At 38.7% G+C, this 21,825-nt stretch overlaps 2 long non-coding RNA genes across 2 annotated transcripts; one reads left to right on the forward strand and one right to left on the reverse strand.

Annotated features, from left to right (window-relative positions):
* Positions 1-1,019: 1,019 nt before the first annotated feature.
* On the reverse strand, positions 1,020-15,871 carry LOC135580561 (uncharacterized). The gene is made up of 3 exons (XR_010475361.1): positions 15,739-15,871; positions 4,972-5,139; positions 1,020-2,795 (listed from the first exon to the last, which is right to left on the reverse strand). It is a non-coding gene; the product is annotated as an uncharacterized LOC135580561 (long non-coding RNA).
* LOC135580560 (uncharacterized) lies at positions 9,105-21,536 on the forward strand. The gene is made up of 3 exons (XR_010475360.1): positions 9,105-10,261; positions 11,149-11,228; positions 20,627-21,536. It is a non-coding gene; the product is annotated as an uncharacterized LOC135580560 (long non-coding RNA).
* The last annotated feature ends 289 nt before the right edge of the window (positions 21,537-21,825 follow it).

Consider the following 21,825-nt stretch of genomic DNA (forward strand, 5'->3'; position numbering starts at 1 on the left):
AATTAGTCATTTATGGGAACTGGTTGTACAGTTTGGAATTTTAAGGGACTAGGGAAAGCTGCTTTTCAGTATCTTATATATTTATATTTGAATAAAAAATTATTGAATACATCAGGCAGCTATGGAACTCGACATCATTATATTTCTTACATAAAATTTTACTAAACAATAACACTGCATGTTCAAATCTCCCCCTCTCACTTCCTCACACCCCAGCACTGGTATTCCCTGGTTTGGGGGGTTTAATTGTCTTTTTTTTTATTTCCAAATCTCATTTTGGGCTGGCAATGAGAGATGCTGCCAATCCCACTCAGCATATTTTCACATATGTAATATTGAGCTGAATTCTTTAGGTCTACTTTTGATTTACAGAGTTAAGAGGGTAAGAAGAATGCTTAGATGATGGCGGAACTCAAAAAGTATTAATTTGGGGGGGATTTTTATTCTGATTGTTATTATGATTGTTATTGCTATTTTTAGAACAGGAAACTAATTCTTCATGTGAGATCAAGCCTTTTACCATTTTCACACAGAAAAAAAAAAAAAAAAGCCCGGTGTCAGGCAGCCCCAGAGTCTGTGTCATTCACATTCCACGCTTTTTTTTTTCCTTTTCTGGCCCAACTACGCAGGATTACCGTGTGATGTTTCTCTGCAGCATGCCGCTGAAATGAATAAGATGCTGTTTACGACACCGCTCGCAAAGGGACATGACAGAGTAAGAACATGATGCAGCCGGGTTGTGCAACATCCTCTGGAAAGGGGCTGAGCAGGGGGTTGGGGTTGCTCCTGCTTTCCTGGCAAGAGAAAAAGCAGTTATTTTCTCCAAAAAAGCTGCTGCTGATGCTCACAGCATCCTCCTGTACCAAGCTCAGAGCTGTGGCAGGGCTGGGGGAATGGTGCTCTGAACTTTCAGAGGAAGGTGAAATTTCTGCGGTGGCTTCAACTAAGTCCAGCATGAAAGGCTGGGAGCAGGGGAATTTATTCTCTGCCTGCACACAGCAGCAGGCTCAGGCGTTCCCCGTGGCTGTCACACAGCAAAACCTTCCTTAGAAAAGGGGCTGTTGCTGCTTTGATATCACTATATCTGTTTATGCCATAGCTCGTTACCTGTGTGTAATTTCTAGGGCACTTTTACCAAAGGTTGTTTCTGCTACTTAAAAAAACAATATTAAAAACTGGAGCCAGGCAGATAAGACGGTTGGTGGTAAATCTCACAGGAGTTAAAACCCTGGGAAGAAGGTTTCCAGTTAACTGAGTCTCCCTTTTTCCATTGAAATTTTTATTATTATTTCAGTGCTGCTAAATATCCACTATTTGTTATTTTTAATGCATTACTGAAGAGGAGCAGAGCCACATAGTTCTCCTATTCCAGGGAATTTCTGTGTCTTCCTTTTTGTTTGTTTTTGATACAGAATGAAAAAGTTTTTAGTCTGCAAAAAACACACTTTCAACCAGAAAATATGTGCAGCTGAATGAAAAAAAAAAAAAAAAAAAAAAAAAAAGTTATACTGTGAAATATCTTTCATTGGTTTTGCTTTGTCATTTTTAAAATTATAATTTTTTTACATCTTGACATTTTCAAACCCTCTTCATAAAACACGAAACTTTTCCACCTGAAAAAATCAAGAATAAGATGTTAGACAAAAACACTTTCCCTTTCCCACTAATCTTTCCCACTAATAATTTGACAGCTTGGAACAATGAAAAAATTGTTCAGTGAAAGTTATTGCTGGACATTTTGAAGTCTTTTATCTGGATCAGGGACCTGCTGTGTGGGGTGAGACTCTGAGAGTCTTGTCTTAAAAGCAAAGTGACCTGTTCATCAGCTGGTGTTTATACAGAAAGTTTTCAACTCAGAGGTCAAAATCAGAAGTACATTACAGTCAGCATTTGTTTACTGGCAGAAGATTAGTTTGTGGCTGTGTAGATATTTAGCAGGTTCAACTATTCCTTTGACTTCTCTCCAGAGTAGTAATGGGTGTTCAGGTTTCCAGTTGAATGTTCAATGCTGGAAATACTTTTGCTCTCCAGCATTGCTGCCCAGGCCAAGACAGGCATGCAACACAGCATCTCTTCCAAGAGGAGCTTCCAGCTTGGGACAACCTCTCTCAACAAACGGCAATTTCCAATGGCACAAAATTCCTAATGTTTCATTAAAATACCTTGCAATGCAAGCATTCAAATGCTTTAAACAGGAGACCCAAACCCCCTTTTCACTTTGAGGGTGGCAGGGGTCTTCCCATCACAACCTGTCTAATAAAACCCCCTACCAAGGCATTCGCAAGGCTTTAAGATTAATATTGATATAATGTCTCTATATTTCTACTTGGCACCTGTTGAATTGTTGTACTTGCCCATTAGCACTCCATTTAACATCAGAAGTCAGTTAATAAATTCTTCCTTCCTGCATAGGAAATTGACTAAAAGACACAAAATTAGCTTTTAAATTTTAAAGAATTAAGATCTCTACAGCTCACTTTTTCCCTTTATTACATTACCTTGAAAATGAGTGTCAAGCTGCGTTCTCAGCACTGCTATAACCTGGTAAGTTCCTTTTGCCTTTCAGTCCTTGCATTTAATGGATGGTGCGGGGAACAATGTGCATCTTTTCTCAGCCTTTGCCCTCGGGCAGTTCTCAGGAAAAAGCCCAGCTTGGCCAATTGTCCAGGCCTGAGGCCTGAGAGGTCAAAGAGTTCAGGCTTTTGTGCTGGGATGCGCTTCTTAGATTTCTTTACAGTCTTTGTCTGGTAACAGATAAATAACTGTTGGTTTGAGGGTTTTTTTCCCCCTTCTTTCTGCAAACAACAAAAAAAAAAGGAGTATCAGCCCCCAAAAGGGTAACAGAGTAGAGAGGGTGATACTTTGCTTCTTAGGTGCTTTTTATTATCTGTATTTTTAGATCAAAAAATACAAAAGCTCATTAGAAACACCAGTTAGTTATTTTGACATCTTAGCAGCTAATCTTGGCTTTAGTTGTAAAGTCTTTCAGAGACACTGACTATATATTGGGACTCCAAATCACATGTTATTCACTATATATGAACATTCAGATCCGGACCTCGGTCCTAGTGAGAGAAACTCCAAACCTGCAGCACCAACATCAGCCTGAAACTCCAAAACTCAAAACTGAAATGAAGTAAACTTTGGGCTTGGTGCCCAAGCCACCTCCAAACTTCCCAATTTCTGTCTATTCCTGTTTCCACTTGGAACAGTTATTTCAGAAATATTATTACAGTCAGTCAGCCTGCCTCTGATAAAATGTTATATATACAAACTTCGAAACAATTTGCTTTGAAATGTAGCTATTTATATGAAAGGGAAAGTTTAAAAAGTCAAATATTCAGTGTTTGGATGGGACATGGAAACTGAGGAGAAGCCACAGATGCAATTCAATACAGTGTCAGTGTGATACGGATGGATGCACATAATTACTAATGGTGGACATCATTATTTCAATTTTACTTTTATCTCCTTTTTCTTTTTTTAATGTCCATCTGTCATGCTGATGATGTCTCTTTTATCAAGCAGGCTATGAGGATATAGGTGAATCCCACTTGTCTCCCTCTTGGGAATAACCTTATTTACCATTTACTAGGCACTCTCATCTCACATTTCTCTTTAGTCCAGCCAAAGGTTTGGCAAACCCCTCATTACGCCACAGCCTTGTTGTTGAAATCATAGAAGTCCAGAACCAGGGTGTGGAAAGCCGTATTGTATAAACACCCTAATGCATGACACATGACTAAGTGATAAATCCTGACACGTTTACAAAACAAAATGAAAATCTTCATTTGTCTTTAGGAACGGGAAGTGCTCCCACGTGTTTAGACATCTGCACACTCAACATGTGGCAATTATTGCGCTGAGGAATTGGAGCACTTAACTGCTGCGACAAATTAAGGCTCTAGCGATCAGTACCTTCTCAACACTGCAAACAAAGCAATTGGTGGTTTTAGGGCCATTCAAGTCGAGGGATGCTTCTGAATGGCTTAATCCCATCAATATAGATTTACCTCCAGCCCAAGCAGTATCAGTTGTTTCCGTTTTGTTTCCATTTCATTTGACTGTACATAACCATCATATCCTAAAGCAGTTTGTAAGCCCTACTATTGTATGTTTGCTTAAGTACTGAAATTAAATACACATAATGAAGCCATCTGCAATGAGCAGAATTAATAACTGGCATACCATATTGCTCTGAGATTGTTGACTATACAAACACATAGTGCACACATACACACACCGATTTTCAAAGAACTTGGCATTTCTCAAAACTTTACAGTGTCTGTTTGAATGTGTCCCAAATTCTCAGTTCCCATGGCATTCTTATTTACTTAGACTGGAAAACTCACCACTATCTCGTAAAATAATCTTTTAGGCATCCTGTAAAAGATCTTCTATTTAAAACAAAATTTTAAAAATGTAGTGTAATATACACTTAAAATAATTTGTTGAGGAAAATGGTCAAATGGGGATGATAAAATGCCAAAAGTGATATATTGCAATGATGATTCCTCTTGTATATCTGGGTATATCAGCCCCACACACATGTGCGATAGCTAGCTATGCCTTTCAGAGTTGCTAATGTTTGTTTGTTGGTGCACAATGCTCCAGTGCACGGTTGTGATGACCTGGTGTTATCTTCCAGGATTTTCTGTGAAAGCAAAGAGAAGCTAAGAAGCAATCAACACTGGATTGTACCTGTCTTCTGTACAAACATGTAAGGATCGGATTATTAATGCTTTCTCAGGCGAACCTATGTTTGTCTTTATTTCACAAGCAATTTTCATATCAGACTGAAAAATCAGACGAAAAGCTCTGCTGAGCCAAGGTCAAACTGAACTTAGCCTTTGCACTTTTACCAAGAATGTAAAATCAAGTTTAAATTCACTTTTATGGAGTGACCTCTTTTGACAAATTATGGCATATATGCACACACACACATGCACATACAAACACAAATATACTTACATAATCCAATCAAAACTTCCATTTAAATTACCACGAATGGATTGCACATTCCCACATTTCCTTAGAAACTGAATGTCACAAAGTGATAGTGCTTTGGTAGCAATTGCATTATATCAAGTTTCATTTCATGTTACCAAGCCTCACAGGAAATCCAGGGTCTTTTGGTACCTTTAGAGAGGAAGAACAGAAAAGAAAATTAGTCTAAAATTAGACTAAAATTGACATTTGTTTATTTTTTCATGCGTACCATTGCAGTGGCAAAGGGCAAGTGAAAATGGCCATATTGTATTAGGAACTCTACAGAGAGTTTGAGTCTGTACCCTGAAAAGCTCAGAATCTAACAGAAAGGGATAAATAACTCAAATAAGTAACCATTCAAGTCCTTTGCTTTGTGGGTTTGCTTGATTATTTCAATCCTTTTTGGTTAAGGAGGAGTTGTTGTCTATTTGTTTTTTTTCAAGTTAAAACATATCTTGTGAGAAGGATTACCTGGCTTTTTTTTTTGGGGGGGCGGAGGGGGGTGTTAAAAAAAACAAACAAACAAACAAAACCCCACACAATAAAAATCCCCACAGTTTGTAGCCTCAGAGCAAGTAAATAGAAAAGTAGAATAGGGAAATAAAGAAAAAGTTAAATTTGACCTTTAAGGTGTCAAAGCTCTAGTGACAAAGGAAAGGTAACAAACAACATATGAAATTGCAGCCGTAGTTTTGAGTTGTCTTCATTTCATCATTTCGGACTCTCTGTTTCCTTTTGTTGACACGAATTATCTAACGCCCCGGGTGCACATCGGGCACCTGTTGCCTGATCAGATTGGCAGCAACATCTGACACCCTGAGAGAATCTCACCAACACCACTTCTTTGCATGACCAGGAGGAGGTGTGCTGAGATCAGCGTCACCCCATGCCAGTCCCAGCAAGGTGTCCTGGACCCACCGAAGAGGAGCTTCAGCCTCTTTCTGGGAACTTTCAACATCACATTTGACACGCGAGAGAAGCACAACTCTTGACCACAGCAAGGCTGTTAAAAGCCAGACCTACTTTTTGCCAATGTGGTTGCAAAGGGTTTTTCTTTCTCACAGCAACTGAGCCAAATTCTGAGTTTTAATTTTTATTTATAAATATAAATAAAGTGTTTGGAGACTGTTACTAACTGCACAGAAATAAATCACTTTTTGTAAATCTACTTAAGCTGTTGGCTAGGGAACAATTTTGTGTTTGTCATAGCTAATGATGTTCACAGGCCTGAGAAAGCCCTCTTTGGGCATGCTAAATTATTTGTCATAGCAGCATTGTGTCACCACTGGTACACCGTGCCGTTTCACTCACAAACATCTGTATTTTAGTTGCTCTTCCTGCTGCTGAGAGCATCTATGTTGCCCTCACACGCATTCACACCATGCCAAGGAGGTAGCGATGCAGCCAGCTGGGCCAACACACACTCAAGCAGAACTCTTAAAGAGCAACCAGGAGGCCTTTGTACAAGGGACCACAAAGGCTCTTTTTATTTGCAGCCCTTCCCAACACAACTAGCTCATTGCTGATGCTGCAGCAGTTGCAGCTTTTCTTCTAGGCATATAGCATCGAGCCGAGCATTGCCCTGGTGAGGTGCAAAGCCCAGGAGCTGACAGGTCTTATATCTGCCCCCCACCAGCAAAAGCCTCTTAGAGGAGCTTAATCAAGGGGGATGCCTTGCTGGAACCCCTCCTAAGAGTGGCATGTACCCAATAGGCCTGGAAAGGGAAGACAAGAGGTGTCTCAATGACCCAGGGCACCCCTAGGCTGGGTCCCATACAGAGGTCCCATCACAGTGTCCCATGAACAGGACTTTGGGAATCCCTCCTCTAAGGGACATGTTTGGGTGGAGTAGTGGAGCAGTTATCACTGACAGCTGAAGGAGGTCATTTGCACTGTATTCTACACAGGGTAACATGAGGAGATCCCTGTCTTAATTTGAAGTGAAACATGGTAAGTAAGTACCTTCCAAAAAGAGAAGAAAAAAAAAAAAAGGAAAAAGGAGGGGAGAGAAGATATAAAATCCAACACCCAAACTAAGATAGGAAATAAAATAAACCCCTTTGATCTTCCTTACATAGTCAGAGTATTAACGGAATCTCCCAGCAGTAGATCCTTTACACACATGTATAGCAGCAAGCAAATTGGGATGTGTTTGCAGTACCGTGTGTTCCCCCTGCCTGTGTGTTGGGTCCCCTGCCTCCCTCTACTCTCTATTTTTCCTTAGGGAAGAGATGGAAAATGCCAAAGAACTTGCCTGAAGCGTGGCTACAGGAAAATAAAACCTGCATCTGTAAAAAGGAGTATTGCTTTTTCACCTGAGGTTTGCATGGGCAGGCAAAACAAACATGTGCAATTTGCACATTTGTAAGTTGTGCACAGAGCCATTGTGAGGACACGCAAGAGGTTCAAGGCAAACAGGGAAGATGTGCTTGAGGACTTGAGCTGCACCAGCATTTTGGAATTTCACTGAGTTTAATGAGCCCAAGTTGAGAAGAACAGTTTTAGCAAAAGCAGTGATTTATTTAGGAACAAGAGGAGAATGACTTGCACCATTCTTTTGCTAACACCAGAAAATAGCCAGGTTTAACTAAACTGAGTAGTACTGATTCAAAACCAATGTGAGGAGAATCAGGCCCAATGGGTTTTAAAGTTTCTATTAAAATGCTTACTTGCATTTCCTCAATAAATACAGTCTATTTTAGCGCGTGGGAATTAATCTCTTTAATGGTGCATGCTTCCTTCTGGTTGATGTGGGAGCCGAGTATTGATGTGTGGGTAAAGATTATGTACTTGCTTCCATGGGACTGGAGCTGAGTGTGGTCTGGGGGTACTGCTGGGAGCTTTATGGCAAGCAAAGAAATTCCTCAACCACTCTTTACTGTATTGAGAAAAACCCAATTAAATTTGACCAGGGACAGCTGTCCTGTTCTTTTGATATTATTACTGTGCTATATTTTTTCACTAACTTCCTCTACCTCCCACCCTCAAGGGTAGCATGTCTATATATTTCTGTTTTCTACAGTTTCACTATGTTTGGGACATGTGCTCACCCCTCCTCTTGGAATAGCTGTGCATCTTGAACAAAAGAAATGTTTTTTTTAAAGTATAATGTATCCCTAGCATTTTGAGAAGCTTTGTGGGTCTCAGTTTCCCATACACAACACTGCAATTTTCCTCCCTTCACACAGGAGAAGACTACAGAACTTAAGAAGGCTGCTAAAGGTCTTGCTTTCATTTGTGTAAATTTAGGATAACTTCTGCAATTTCTCCCATGTAGGATCAGACCTGCCATTTTTTGTAGTGACTGAAAGCAAATCTGGATGGCCAAACACACAACTTCTGATCAAATCATACATAAACTCTACACAAAACTGGATTGGCAGCTAAATTTTATATATTGCCCTTATCTCCATCTTGCCTCATTTTTTTAACTTTTAGGAAATTGGTGACATTTAGAAGCAGATGTGAGTTGAGTGAATTGGCCTTATTTGCAGTAATAAGAAGGAAATGTGTGAAAATTGGAGCTGAAGATCTTCCTAAGCATTCCTAAACAAACCATTTGACTGTCTCTGGAAAAAAAAAAAAAAAAAAAGAAGACAACATCCACAACAGATGTTGGTTACATTTTTAGTCACATAGTCACATCACTTAATGCAGTCAGAAACTATGGAGCCAAGTATAGCAAAAAACTCAGCAGAAAAGCGTGTAACATGGTGTGATCGCCAAAATATTTGAAGGTCTAGGACCGTCTTTCAGAGAATTTGTTTAACATCCAAGTGAATACCCTGTAAAAAAGTTTTCCTGATTAATCCCAAAGTTTAGTCTGAAACCTTGGATTCATTCAAATGCCAACTGTAAAGCCAAACTCCAGGAACTGAGATCCACATATAATGAAGCCAGAAAAGAAGAAAAGTTGCATTGTGCATCAACTTCTGAAAAGTACAAATGAAAGACAGGAGATGTTTCATTAGTTTTTAGCAGTTTTAGAAAAATGGACTTTAACTTGCCAAAAAAAAACAAAGTAGTTTCTTTCTTTCTGTTGAACGATAGATTCAGACATGTGGATTGACGGTGACACCACACCTGGCCTAGCACAGTCTGCCCATGGCACTGGAGGTGAAATGTTTTACTTCTTCATGGCAAGGGCAGCTGAGGTATCACATAGAGTTTGCTAAAGAAGACCTTCACACGCTCTCTCAGGAAGAAAGCCAAAGGTCCTATTTGCCTAGAATGGATCGATCGAATCTTTGTATATCTAGTTTAAAGGATATTATCCTGATAACTTTGCCAGACTTTGCATTTCCCATATTAAAGGTGACCCAGAGCCCAGAATTTAATTCACCAATAAAAAGATGTAAACAATCAGTTAAACAATTTAGGGGAGAGAAGAGAAAAAGAAAAAAAAGAGAGAAAAATCAACAATAACCCTGTCACATTTGGCTATAAGACCAATTGAAATTAAAATTATTGTTTTCTTCCTTTAATTCAGGAAATCTTATTCTATTGATAGCTGATGTCACAGAGAAAACTGTTACTGAGAGCAGCATCGATTAAAAAAAAAAAATAAAATCTCCCAAGCTCGTTCAGGTGAATGGAACAATAATAAAATATCCTCCCTTAAATAGTACCAAGTTCTCATCACATACCCCAGGATTAAGCTGTGTGAATGGGCAACAGGAAAAACCCAGGAGTCTCCGATTACAGGAAAGAGCAGCTATTTATTTATTTAATTCCCCCCCCCTTCTCACTCTGGAAGGGGAGGAAAAAAAAAAGCCCTTGTAACCGACTCCAAGAGCTGCCCCTGCTTGGGAGTTTGAACACAGGAGGAACAAGATAAATTCCTCAAAATTCTAATTGGGGAACAGTTGACTTAATTGGTGGCCATTTGGCAGACAATGGGAAAGGAGCCCTCGCTGGCGCTGATGGCACCCCAGGGGGATATAACCTTGCAACAGGCCAGAAAGCTCTGGGGACAGATTGTTTCCTGAGAAGAAACCATGAGACCAAGGGTTGGATTAACCCTCCAACTGTCAAGCTTTATTAGGAGTAATCAGGCTAGATATAGCAAGGGTTAAACACAGGAAACCGAACTGGCCATGATGACATATGTCTCTTTAAAAGCAAGGAAAGGGAGGAGGGGAGAGAGAAGGATTTGGGGAAGAAAATACATCTAAATGAACCACAACGTAATTCTTTCTGGTTCAAATGAGGTATCTGCTGGTGCCGCATGTCACCTACTCAGAGGGTCTGACTTTCCCTGGATTTACGGGCTGTGAGTAATTTCTGATGCCTTTTCTTGCACAAGCTGGAGTTAGCGCTGAAATAAGGTGGTGGTGGTTCTGATGGGCCTGATTCTGCCCTTTAATGGTGCACAAGGAGTTTTTTAAAGTGTCGTTTTACCTTAATCCCAGGATGGGCAGAATTGCAGAGATGCTCTATTAAATCCACTCATTTAATCACAATTAAATTTAATCAAAATCAAATCAGCTCCCAAAATTTGGGGATTTGTGAATCAGAGGAAGCCCGAACACTTAAAAAAACCCCTCTGCGCACTCCTTTAGCTTGCACACCCCAACTCAACGTCTTTTCCATTCAGTCCTTTCTGGCTGGTCTGTAGGTAAGATTTTTGGGATGGAAAGAGCAGATTGCCATGAGAATATTTTAGGTACCTGAGCTCTTTAGCAAACACATCAACAGCATCCCAACAGCTCAGCTTTCATCTTTTTCCAGTACATAAAATGGCAGGGTATTTATATTTGTAACACATATGTACAGCAGAAAATAAGGAAGGGGGGGGTATGTCTGTATATGTGTATATTATTTTCATGATTTAAAATAGAAACAATTAACCCCAGGGTCAGGCATTCCCAGGCAGTTAATGACCACCTGGATTAAAAGCCCTCAGCTTTGCCTCAGGCCCTCAACTCCTGCAGTCAGTCATTAACTGCTGGAGATTCCCCTCCTGTCAAAAATCATTGTTTAATTATAAAGATGGGACTGAACCCAAATTGTCACTCTCTCTTGCCCCCGAATTTTGGAAAAAGTCAGAATTTGAATTCAGATCCAAGCATTGCTGTTCAGGGGCATCTCCGCTTAATTATAAACCTATCAGTTAATTACTGGCTATAAATTTCTGACACCCAATTGGTTATTCGACAGCTTGCTAACGCTGCAGCAGAGCCCGTATTTTGGTCAGAACAGAGTGTCCATGGCAACCCACTGGCCAACACAGGGAAAAGGTAATTGCTGGAGTTATTTCTCTGGTTTCTTCATCAAAGTCTCTGCCAAATCCTGTTCAAAGTAAGCAACGTTGTCCCCCAGTTGGGGAACTTTTTGCCTCTTTCTGCCTCTGACTTAGATCCTCAGTTTCTCTCAAATGTTGCAACAGGTACTTGCTTCCAGGATTTTTTGTCAGTCATTATTGCTCAGACCTGAGCAGGCTCAGGATGTTGTAGGAAGCAAGAAATGGTTCTTCATCCCTTCTTCCACTGTACCTGGTCTGAGGTCACTGCCCTGACAACTGTGAGCCTTCAGCAAAACCAACAGCTTAATTAACCATTTCAAGAAAGAAAAGACCAAAATAATAATTTAAAAAAATAAAAAAAAATACAAGAGTAAAAGGTACCTGGTCATGTGAAGTATTTCACCTGTGTTTGAAACCAGGAGAGGAACTGCTGGCTGACAACCCAGAGTGGAGGGTTGACCTTTACAATAGAAGGTTGCAGAAATCCAATTTGATCTGTAGTCACCTGTCTGCCTCTGCCCCTTTCGTGAAATGTCAGTCTTGTGGGGAAATTTGGTTATATAAGAGAAGAAAAATCCTCGTAGGCAAAAAAAAAGGAAACTGCTCTTAAATGTAGACCTTTCAATTCATATTCATTTCCAGTTAGCGTGGCAAAGCAGGCCAGAAGTCGTCTTCATCTAGGAAATTTGAATGGAAGTTGCTCGTACAAATGTAGTCACCAACTGTGTAGTTCAGTGGAGATTTTTAATTTAAGACTAAGAGAGAAATTGCCAGCAACAGCTCCAATTCAGCACGCAATGCAGAATTTAAAGGGGAAAAAAATGTGTGAATAGCAACAGATATAATTTGAAAAAATCAAATAGTGTGTTTGATTCTCACTATATTTCAGCAACATAATTGAGCAGACGTATGTTCAAAAAAGGGTTCAGGTACCAAAATAGCACTTCAGCCCTCTGCAGGCACCAAAGTCTGAAATCCAAACTCCTAAACTGGGAACTCCAGTCTGAGGAGGGATTGAGTTGTCCTGAAAATCCCCCAGGGAGCTGTGTCCAGCCCCAGGCTGAGCAGGCAGGACCCCAGCAGCCTGCCTGGCCTTGGGGTGCTGCCCTGCTCTGAGCAAAGGCAGCAAAGATTAATACAACAGGGAGAAGATTCAGGTTGCTGGATCCTAGGAAGACTAAAGCATCAGTTTGCTGCCCTGACTCAGACCATCTCATGATACTACCTACTCATTGCCTTTCTAATTATTATTTAACTAATGGGAAAATTATTTGATCAGAAAATAGAGTTTGGAGTTAAACTCATGAGGACCCTGGATTTCCCCAGGGCTTTACCCAGGTGCCAAAACGTGACTGAAACCCTGCCTGTTCCCCTCTGCAGCTAAAGCAGATTGAAAAAAAACACAGGATCACACCCAGAAAAAATAATTATCTTTGTTTTCCAATAGCCTCAGTCCAAGCAGTCTCAGGTCCCTGAGACTTAGTCCTTACAATTTGCATTCTGTGTGTACAATCCTGCCTGGCACTTCCCATCTAATAACTGTGCCTTTTGTTTATCTATAATCCACCCCTGTCACTGTATACCTGTAGTGCACCTTTATCTCTAGGCCTCCTATCTCCCTTACAGAGACCATTCAGCCCTGGGGCTTGTCAGTTTTATGATTCATGGGTATATTGTACCTAAGATCCTACAAAGAAGGTCTTGAAGTAATTTAAGAAAAAAAAAAAAAAGAAAACAGGTATTTCAGATGGCATGCTGTGTGAAAGAAATCCCTTATTGACTAGTCTAATCTTGTATAATGTAATCTAATAATAAAGCCTGTTCCCAAAGGTACTGCTCAATAGATGTTATAGTGTTAAAACATGTTTTATGCTGTGTTCTGAAACATATTAAGTGTAACAAAATTGTCCAGCTACTTCTTACATACCAGCTACTAAATATAGCATGAATGCTGTCAATAAAGTAAGCAGTTACTATATTTTAGATTTCTCCGAGGCATAGGATTCAGTTGTACTTTCAGTAATCAATTAATTGGCTGCTCATTACCGGCACAGATTGCTTGCAGCCTTTCAGGCTATGCTCCCTCTCTGTGCTGTGGGCTATGCAGAACATCCCATCCCGCACACCGGGGCCATCGGTCCAGAGGATGCTACTGCCAGCTGCTTCAGGTGCACATCGTCCCTTCTGAGCTGGGAACCACCTCACAGCAGGGCTGGGTAGACAAGGTCCCATGCAAAGGTGCGATGCAGTCCATAGAGACTTGAGTGCTTTAATTTTATCCAACATACTGGGGCAGTTTGAATAAGATGTCCAATATTTCAGGCACTCCTTATCAGCCCATCTTTTGGATACCTCAGGCATCATATAAGGTTCTTCTCTTGGACCTAAGAATGTAAAAATCTCCTCCCAGTGCTTCTCTCCAAAAAGAAAAAGAATAAAACCTCCATGTTCTTGACTCACATTGTTGACACAGTTTGGTGTACAGAGATGCCACAGGAAGAATTGGCTGTCCAGAGGGAGATCCAGCTGTGGGGCTGGGATGTGCTGCAGGGGTGGGAATGATATGCACATGGGCGAAAAAAAGCAGGAACTTCTTCACCTGGGCTTGGTGCCACTGGAACTGGCTGTATAACAACACCCTAACCAGCACTCCTCACAAAAGATACCAAACAGCGTTGAAAAAGCAAAAGTCCCCTGCACTGTCCACAACCCAGGTGAGGCAGAAACTTCCAAGTGACCTCAGTGACAAAAGGATCTGTCTTTCTGGGATGCTTTTCAAACTCCTCTTTCTCAGTATATTGATTTTCTTTGAACAGCTGTTAGTTTTTTTCAGTGTAGTCATAGATTAGAAATTATATGTCTGGGGTCTCTTATGATTATTTCTTATTGGGTGTGTGAATCACACTGACTTGTTTCCGTTCCTTGATTAAATGAGTGCAACTCTTAGAACCAAGTTTTTAATAATAAATGTTGTATTTACAAATTCATAATTTGCAAATACTCTCCAGGCTGCTTTTAAATTGCTGTTTTCACAGAGACTTCTCTAGGTAAACTGAGTTGTACAAGTTTGGTTTTGTTTGTAGAAAGCAAACACAAAATGAGAGTGAAGGCAAGAAAAGATAATGCTGTTGGGTTTTTTTCCCCTTGAATGAAAATTCTTGGAAAATTAGTTGTTAATCCTTTTATAGGTCTAGGAAAGATTAAAAAATAATTTTATTGTTGTCATATAAAATGACAAATTAAATCTAATGTATTTGGACAATAGCAATACTACTGACACTAGTATAATACTACTGATAGACTTTAATAGCAATAATTAGTACAAATATTATTAGTGACTTAATTGCCTGATCTGTAGATGTATTGTACACACACTAGAAATTAGCCAAATGGAGAGCAGAATTATACATTGACATCTATATTTTCCATATAATCTTCATAAAAGCATGCATGGACTCTATGTGGAAAGGTGTTCATGTTTTTCTGAAAATTACACCAAAAATTGTTTTGAAGTGCCAAGATATGTTCCTTCGAGACCCGAGAAACAGAAAAACACTTGCCATGAGCAAATATGAATTATTAAACCAGTATTTTCAATATATGCAGTTGCTACTAGCATATGAGAAGCATCGCCTTAAAATATCCAATGCATCATGACACAATTAGCAATTATTTATCAGCATAGCAATCCAAATTGTGCCCTCAGTATGCTTAATTGTGTATTTAAATTAAATGCAGGCAGTACATGTAAAGTAGAAATCAATCAATATATTGTGATTCATATAATCATATCTCTCTAGAGGTCTAGCAGGTGTGTTAGATGAAGACAGAGATGAAGACTGTATAGCTTCTTAATACAAAAGGACATTCATGTGGTAGGAGGGCCTGAAATACAGGTGGCAAATATAGGTATATATATTAAGTAATATTAAACATAGATACATCACTAAGGACAATGAAATTGTTAGCCTTTATGTAGTCCCAGCATCTTTTCAGAGTACAGTAGAATTATCACTCTAAAAAACATTATGTGTTGACATCCAAATGGTACTTAACAATAAAACAATTGCCTTATTAAATCTAAATTAAATCCTGTTTAAGACAAATTTAATTTAAAGTGTGGCTTAAATGGCTCACAAGAGCGACAAATGCCCTGAATGAAGCAGTCCCAAATCATTTGTATTGTTTTATAATTTCAACCAGATAGCCGTTTATTATTTTTATATTCTTATTTTAATTTACTGATACCCTGCCTGCTTGCACAGAGCTATTTGAACAACCAGAACTACAAAGCTGTCAAATGCTTTCTAATTCTAACCCAGAACCGCTAACATTCCTCAGAAACTTTTGCAAGCAGAGTCATTAACATCATTTGACCATTTAATTTCAAGATTCATTTTACACAGCTGGAGCTGAGCTGTTCTGCAAATAGGACATGCCCATCATTGACAAAACACAGGATTGACCCTCAGCCAGCCAAAAAAAAAAATTAATATGTTACTTACATCAGCTAAAGGTGCTTAAACTTTTGGAGTTTCTGGAGGCAGATTTTGATTACTGCATGTTGGTTTGATTTTGGTTTTGCTTTTTTCTTTTTTTCCTGAAAAAAAGAACAGCTGCAAAATAATCCTTATCCAGTGCGCACTTTAAATAGTATCAAATAATAATCTATAACTGATGCAAGCTCTCTGGACCTGGTTACCATCATAATATCCTTTTAGATTCCTTCTAAAAAGTGACTTTTCCTGCCTAAGCAAAAAATCAGACAGGTATGGTCTGCATTTTGTATTCTAGTGAATGGAACCCCTCAGCACTCCAGTTCCCTGAAAATTTTCCACATTGATTTGTAACCTTTGGGGGAAAAATTCTTAATTCTCCATGGTTTCTGATCACTTAGGCTTTTCTAGGCTTGGGTAACACAGCATGCCACATGTTTTCCTAACAAATTGCATTCGGACACTTTCCGACACTTTCATTATTTTAACTCAGGTAATAATTAGTCACTGTCAGAGCTAAGACTTAGGTTGTGCAAATCAGAATAAATTTACCTGGCTGTAGCAGCAGTCACAAATGAAGCAATAAATTAGAAATAGCAAATTGTTACGGACTTAAGAGATCACAACTCAGAATTGCTACCTGAAATCCAGGAAATGTTACAGCACTGCCAAGATTTCCTTGAGAGCTTAATTTTTCCAGATAACTTTGTGTTTCAAGAATGTTATTGCAAAAAGCCCTGGAGATATTATACTCATGACATTCCCTAAGAAAACACAACGGGACTCTGCTATTGCAAAAAAAAAAAAAAAAAAAAAAAAAAAAAAAAAAAAAATCAAATAAAATGACCGAAGACTGTTTCTTATTAGCATGAAATGCATGTCTTTTGAAGGTCTTCAGGGTTCAGAGTCTCTCCCCCTTCCCGGTTTCCATCTCCTTTATCCTTACAGTTTGTATAGATTAAATGCATAGTGCAACCCCATGGGTTCTCTGTTGTGAAGCTATGTCTAATATGAGGCCACTAGACATTGTCACATAAAATCCATTAAAGTCCATCAGATGCACTGTCTTGGTAACATTCAGCTCATTGTCATTGGGCTGCTGCAATGAAGCATAGAGTGCCTGCTTTGAAACTTGATTAAAACAATTCATTAAAAGTAAGGCAACTAATCAGAGCACAAGGGTTGTCTTCATGGGACTTGAAAAGTTCATTAGTGCCCCTATGATGAAAAACAGGAGGCAGAACAAGAAAGAGGGAGGAGAGAGAAAGAGAGCCCTTCTCCTACTGCTACTCTTTCTCCTCCTCTTCTTCTGCCTCCTCCTCCTCCGCTCCTGTTCTAACCATTATCTAGGGCCTGGGGAACCAGTGTCCTTCCCCAGTGCTTTAACTGGTTTGATTTGTTCCTCCAGCATTATCCCAAAAACCTTCATTTGAAATTGTTAGTCATTTTGGTTTGGTGCCTGTTTTTCCCATTTTCTTAAGTAACTATCAAAATGCTACTGGGCACATTTTCTCTCCTAATTTCACCTCTCCCACCAAAACCACAGATTTCATTATACAAACACACTTCTGTATAAAAGCATGATAAAAAACAAAAACAAAACAAGAAACATCATCTCAGTCTATTTTTACAGGGAATGCTCAGCTTGTTATCTTTCAAAATCTCGTCCAATTTAATTTTTAACTCTCCAAAAATAAAAACACTTGAAAATGAAAATTGTCTTAAATTTGTTAAAACAAAGCAGTTCTAGAAACCATAATTTATGCTTTTGAATTTCCAGAGAAGAATTCAAGTTTGTCTTTGTCTTTCTGAACAAATTTCTTTTCAATTTCAAAATGAAAACAGCTCCAATAAATCAGTGTATTTTGGCCAACCTCTACTTTTGACTCCAAAATTCTGACTGATCTGTCCCAAACTTCTCAACATGGGTAATACGCCATAAGTATGATCTTTCTTCAAAGTCTCATTAAAAAAAAAAAAATAATAATAACAAAATAAAACAACCTCACAGAAGTGACATTGGTGTGTAGAGGCTGCTTACTAGCATTTTCACACAGTGTTTGAGGATGTGAGGGGCTGCTGCAGGTCTGGCACATCCTGTGGGCTGTTGGCAGAGGTGCGTTAGCTCCTAATCTGAACAGGTAAATAGCAGTAAATTCACAGAGCCTATTTCATGGGTGTTAATGTTCTTGTGAATAGTAATAGCAGAGCACCACTCCAGACATCCTGCAGGAGGGCTGTGATTTACGTGATATGGGAAAGGTCTATTCTCTTTGTTCAATATAAACCATAAACAAAATTCATCCAAATGACTATTATGAAAAGTAGCTTCACAATATTGCATGAATCTTTCCACAGCCTATATCTTATCTAAAGTTTATGCCTGTAAGATGGACTACTTATATTGCAGGAACTCTATAGATTATCTCCATTACCGATTAAAGAGGCTGTCTTTTTCTGCGCCTCCTGCATACCCATTTGTTACCTCCTTAAATGAGTGAAGGGTCTTTTGATTAAAGGGTTCTTTGCTCAGGAAGCCACTGTATTTGCAAACACAAATGCATATATACACTCTAATGAATAATGAAGGTTATTTATTGCTTGTGCTTGAAATAATGGTTGGTTTTGGAGTGCCTTTCATAAAACCCACATCAGAAAGTGTGTTATGTCCTGACATTTTCATTGCAGTTCAAGTAAAATAGTCCTCGGAAATTGTCTTGCTACCAAATTGCAATCATAAAGGCATGGCTTCAGACTCCGAGAATCACTTCAGATTGTGAACTTCTAGATAATATATAACATAAAGAGTTTAATTGAATCAGCCAGTTGGGTTTTTGCCCAGAAAAGTAGAAATTTAAATGCTGATGCAGCTTTAGCTTCCAATGACACCAGTCAGCACTCCTTAGATTGGATTGTAAATAATCTTATTTGAGGATATGCAGTATGATGGGGATATACTTGTCTGTAAACTTGCTAGCAAAAGTAATTAAATAATTCCATTGTGTACTAAGACATATGAAAAATCACTGACCCCAAAGAAAGATTCAATAAGTATTTACCAGCAGCTAGAAGAAAAGGCTGACTTTTTAGCAACTCTTGTCTTATTTTGGAGGTGCTAGGACAAAAGAAAACAAAACAATACATCAAAATGCAGCAACAGCGAAATCTGTTTCTGACCCGTTGGATGACGTTTGTGGTAAATGCCTTTCAGCCCACTTGGATGGCAACATGAACCCACTGTCTGAATGTGAGTTTGGTTCACATCCCAGTGTTTAAAAGTTCATCTGAATTGGTGTCCTGAACATCTCAAGTGAGGTTTTTCAATCTTCAACTATGGCTGACAGAAACAGAAAAATACACACAAATAGGTCTTCCACCTGATCTAACTCGAGGTATTACATCCATTCAAGATCAAAAAAAGGAAATCTGGTCAGAGCTTTTTACTGAAAACAGTAAGTATCCCCAACTCACAAATATATCTCTTTTTTTTTTCTTTTAAATTTTCCAGAAGTTTCACACTTGCTTAATGAGAAGCGCTAAAAGTAACAAAGAAATGGACCAATTTCAAATCGTAAATTTAAACACCTGTAACACCTTTAATAGTTTCTTTTGCCTTTTTTTTCAGAGACAATGTGAAAGTAAAAATGAACAACTGACAGAATTATGGGATTAAATAGAAGAAAGTGGAGCAAAAGTTCAAAAAGTGAAAACAGTGGTTCTGTTTAAAAAGCACAAAGCCACCTTAGGCTTGGGGGTTTTTACATTTTGAAATAAAATGATAACATTCATCTACAATTTTTCAAGAATGTATGAACCTGAGTGAAGGTTTTTCATGAAATATTGGTGTTATTCTCTGATCTCCAAGTTCAGCGAGTTGCAGTTATTCAATGTAAGAGGCACCTGATCTGAAGTACAAGGGAAAACATGTTGCCTTAGTCAGAGAGAGCCTAGTTAGGCTGGGAGATGATGGGTTTTTTTACTGTAAATTGTTAGTGTGTGTAGGAAAGCTAAATAATTTGTATTAAGTGTGAATTAAGAATTCACACTTCACACGTTCTTGTTTCACTTCACTTACTACTCACAGAACTCAAATGCTACAGCTGCCTTCATCCATTCTCCTTCATGGTGTAGCATCATTAGTCCACACAAACTCAGTCATGTGTGCCAGACTGGATCACTAACTTGAATTCCACCGGATCTCTAAGAAAAGAATTCAAGAAAATCTCAGACATTTCACAAAATACACAGAGCTCCTCTAAGGCACTAATCTGTACTCTCTAGCATGGATACTTTGCTGCCAAAATTGTTGTTTATGGAAAAGTTGTGACATGAGAGACTGTTGACTTGTAGTTTTTAAAGACCATGTCCCACCTAGAAATATAAAAGTGGCAACTTTATGGATCTAGTCAAATTCCAGTTAAAGTCATCTTCCCTTCCAGTTAGCCACAGTTACTGTTACAAAACAGAATTTTCATTCTACTTGGAAAATGGCTCCCTGTCGTAATAGCCAAGAATATGTGTCTTTGGAAACGTCCACTCTTTTTTTGCCTTATCCTTATTTTCATTAAAAAGTTATAAAATAGCTTTTTGTCACTACTCAACCTTTTTGTTTCTGCAAACTACAGTGAGAGCTCTCAAGATATCTCATTAAGCTTCATTTCATAATACCTTTATTCTATTTCCCTGCATAGTTTTTCTGTTTCTTTTCCTTTTGCCTGTTCTTCTAGATGATTAGCACTATGCCTACAAGGAAATAAACTGTAGCTTGTGCAATCTTGCATCATCCATCTGAAGATATGACCAACTGTGTCTTTCAGCAGAAACACTCAAAATGCCTCCAAAATATTAAATTTGCTATATATAACATAGATACTGTTTTGTTTCTTTTTCCCCCCAGTTGTCATCTTACCAAAAAAAGCCCTGAGGACTGAAAATGTGATACAGAAGAATATATGGGAAATGTGGCTACGTCACCTTGGTCACTACCTGGCCAAGGCAATATGGCTGCCTTATGTTCACTTTCTTTGTAGTCCAGATGCCAGTAAGCAACACTGAGTTAGAGGAAAATTACATCAGCTCTGTATTTTTTTCAGTGTAGAACTAAGCCCACCTTCACCTGCCTCTGTAAAGTAATCCTGAACCCCATTTTGCCACAGGTCTGTATCAAAGCTAGCTCAGCCAGGATGGAGAGTCAGCACCCCTGTTTTTCCCCCAAACTTATTAGCCATCAGACTTACTTCAGCTCCAAAAAATGTGAATATGTTTCCAAAATCAACTTTGCAGATGGATTTTGCTTCCATTAAATTCCGTGGTGAAAAAAAGCCATATATAGGGTTTAATTTAATTACGGGCATACAGCACTTGCAAAAAAAAAAAAAAAAAAAAAAAAAAAAAAAAAAAAAGCTTCATATTTGGATTTATGGAATTATTTTACTGAAAAAGAATTACGTTACATATTTAAATCCCTGGAGGCTGCTAATGTTTTATTAAATACAGTGTAAATCCAGCTATGACCATGCAATAAAACCTCCAAAGGGAAAAAAAAAGAGAGTGTTTTATATTTGATTTCTGCATGGAACAACTTGGTCTCCTGAATACTGCCCACATGCCATTATGCTCTCCTTGACATTAATCCATAATGGGGACTCAATATGCTGAACTCCTGCTTAAATGTACGGAAAGAATACTGTAAGATCACACACCACCTGTAAAATTACACGGATCTGGCCAACTTACAAAACAAAGCCTTGTGCTAAGCTATTGTACAAATGTATTTAACGTCGGTTAATAAAATACACAGAAATCCAGTCTGTAGTAAGAGAAGTTTGATTTCATTACAGAACTTGGGGAATAATGATGTGACTCTGTGGACAGTCACCCATAGTAATTAGCTGGAGAGTAAATCCATTTGTTTTTTGCTTTTTTTCATTAGGACATGCATTTTCACTGTCATGTGCCCAGGGTTTAAAAGGTTTACATTACATAAAATTAGGACTATATAAACTATGAGCTTCATGTCTTTTCTAATGTGATTGCCCCTTCCCTGGAACAGAGTAGCCTAATTGATAGCCTCCATTGTATGCAATGCACGTCAAT

Source organism: Columba livia, chromosome 11 (genome assembly GCF_036013475.1).
Source record: "Columba livia isolate bColLiv1 breed racing homer chromosome 11, bColLiv1.pat.W.v2, whole genome shotgun sequence".
NCBI lineage: Eukaryota > Metazoa > Chordata > Aves > Columbiformes > Columbidae > Columba > Columba livia.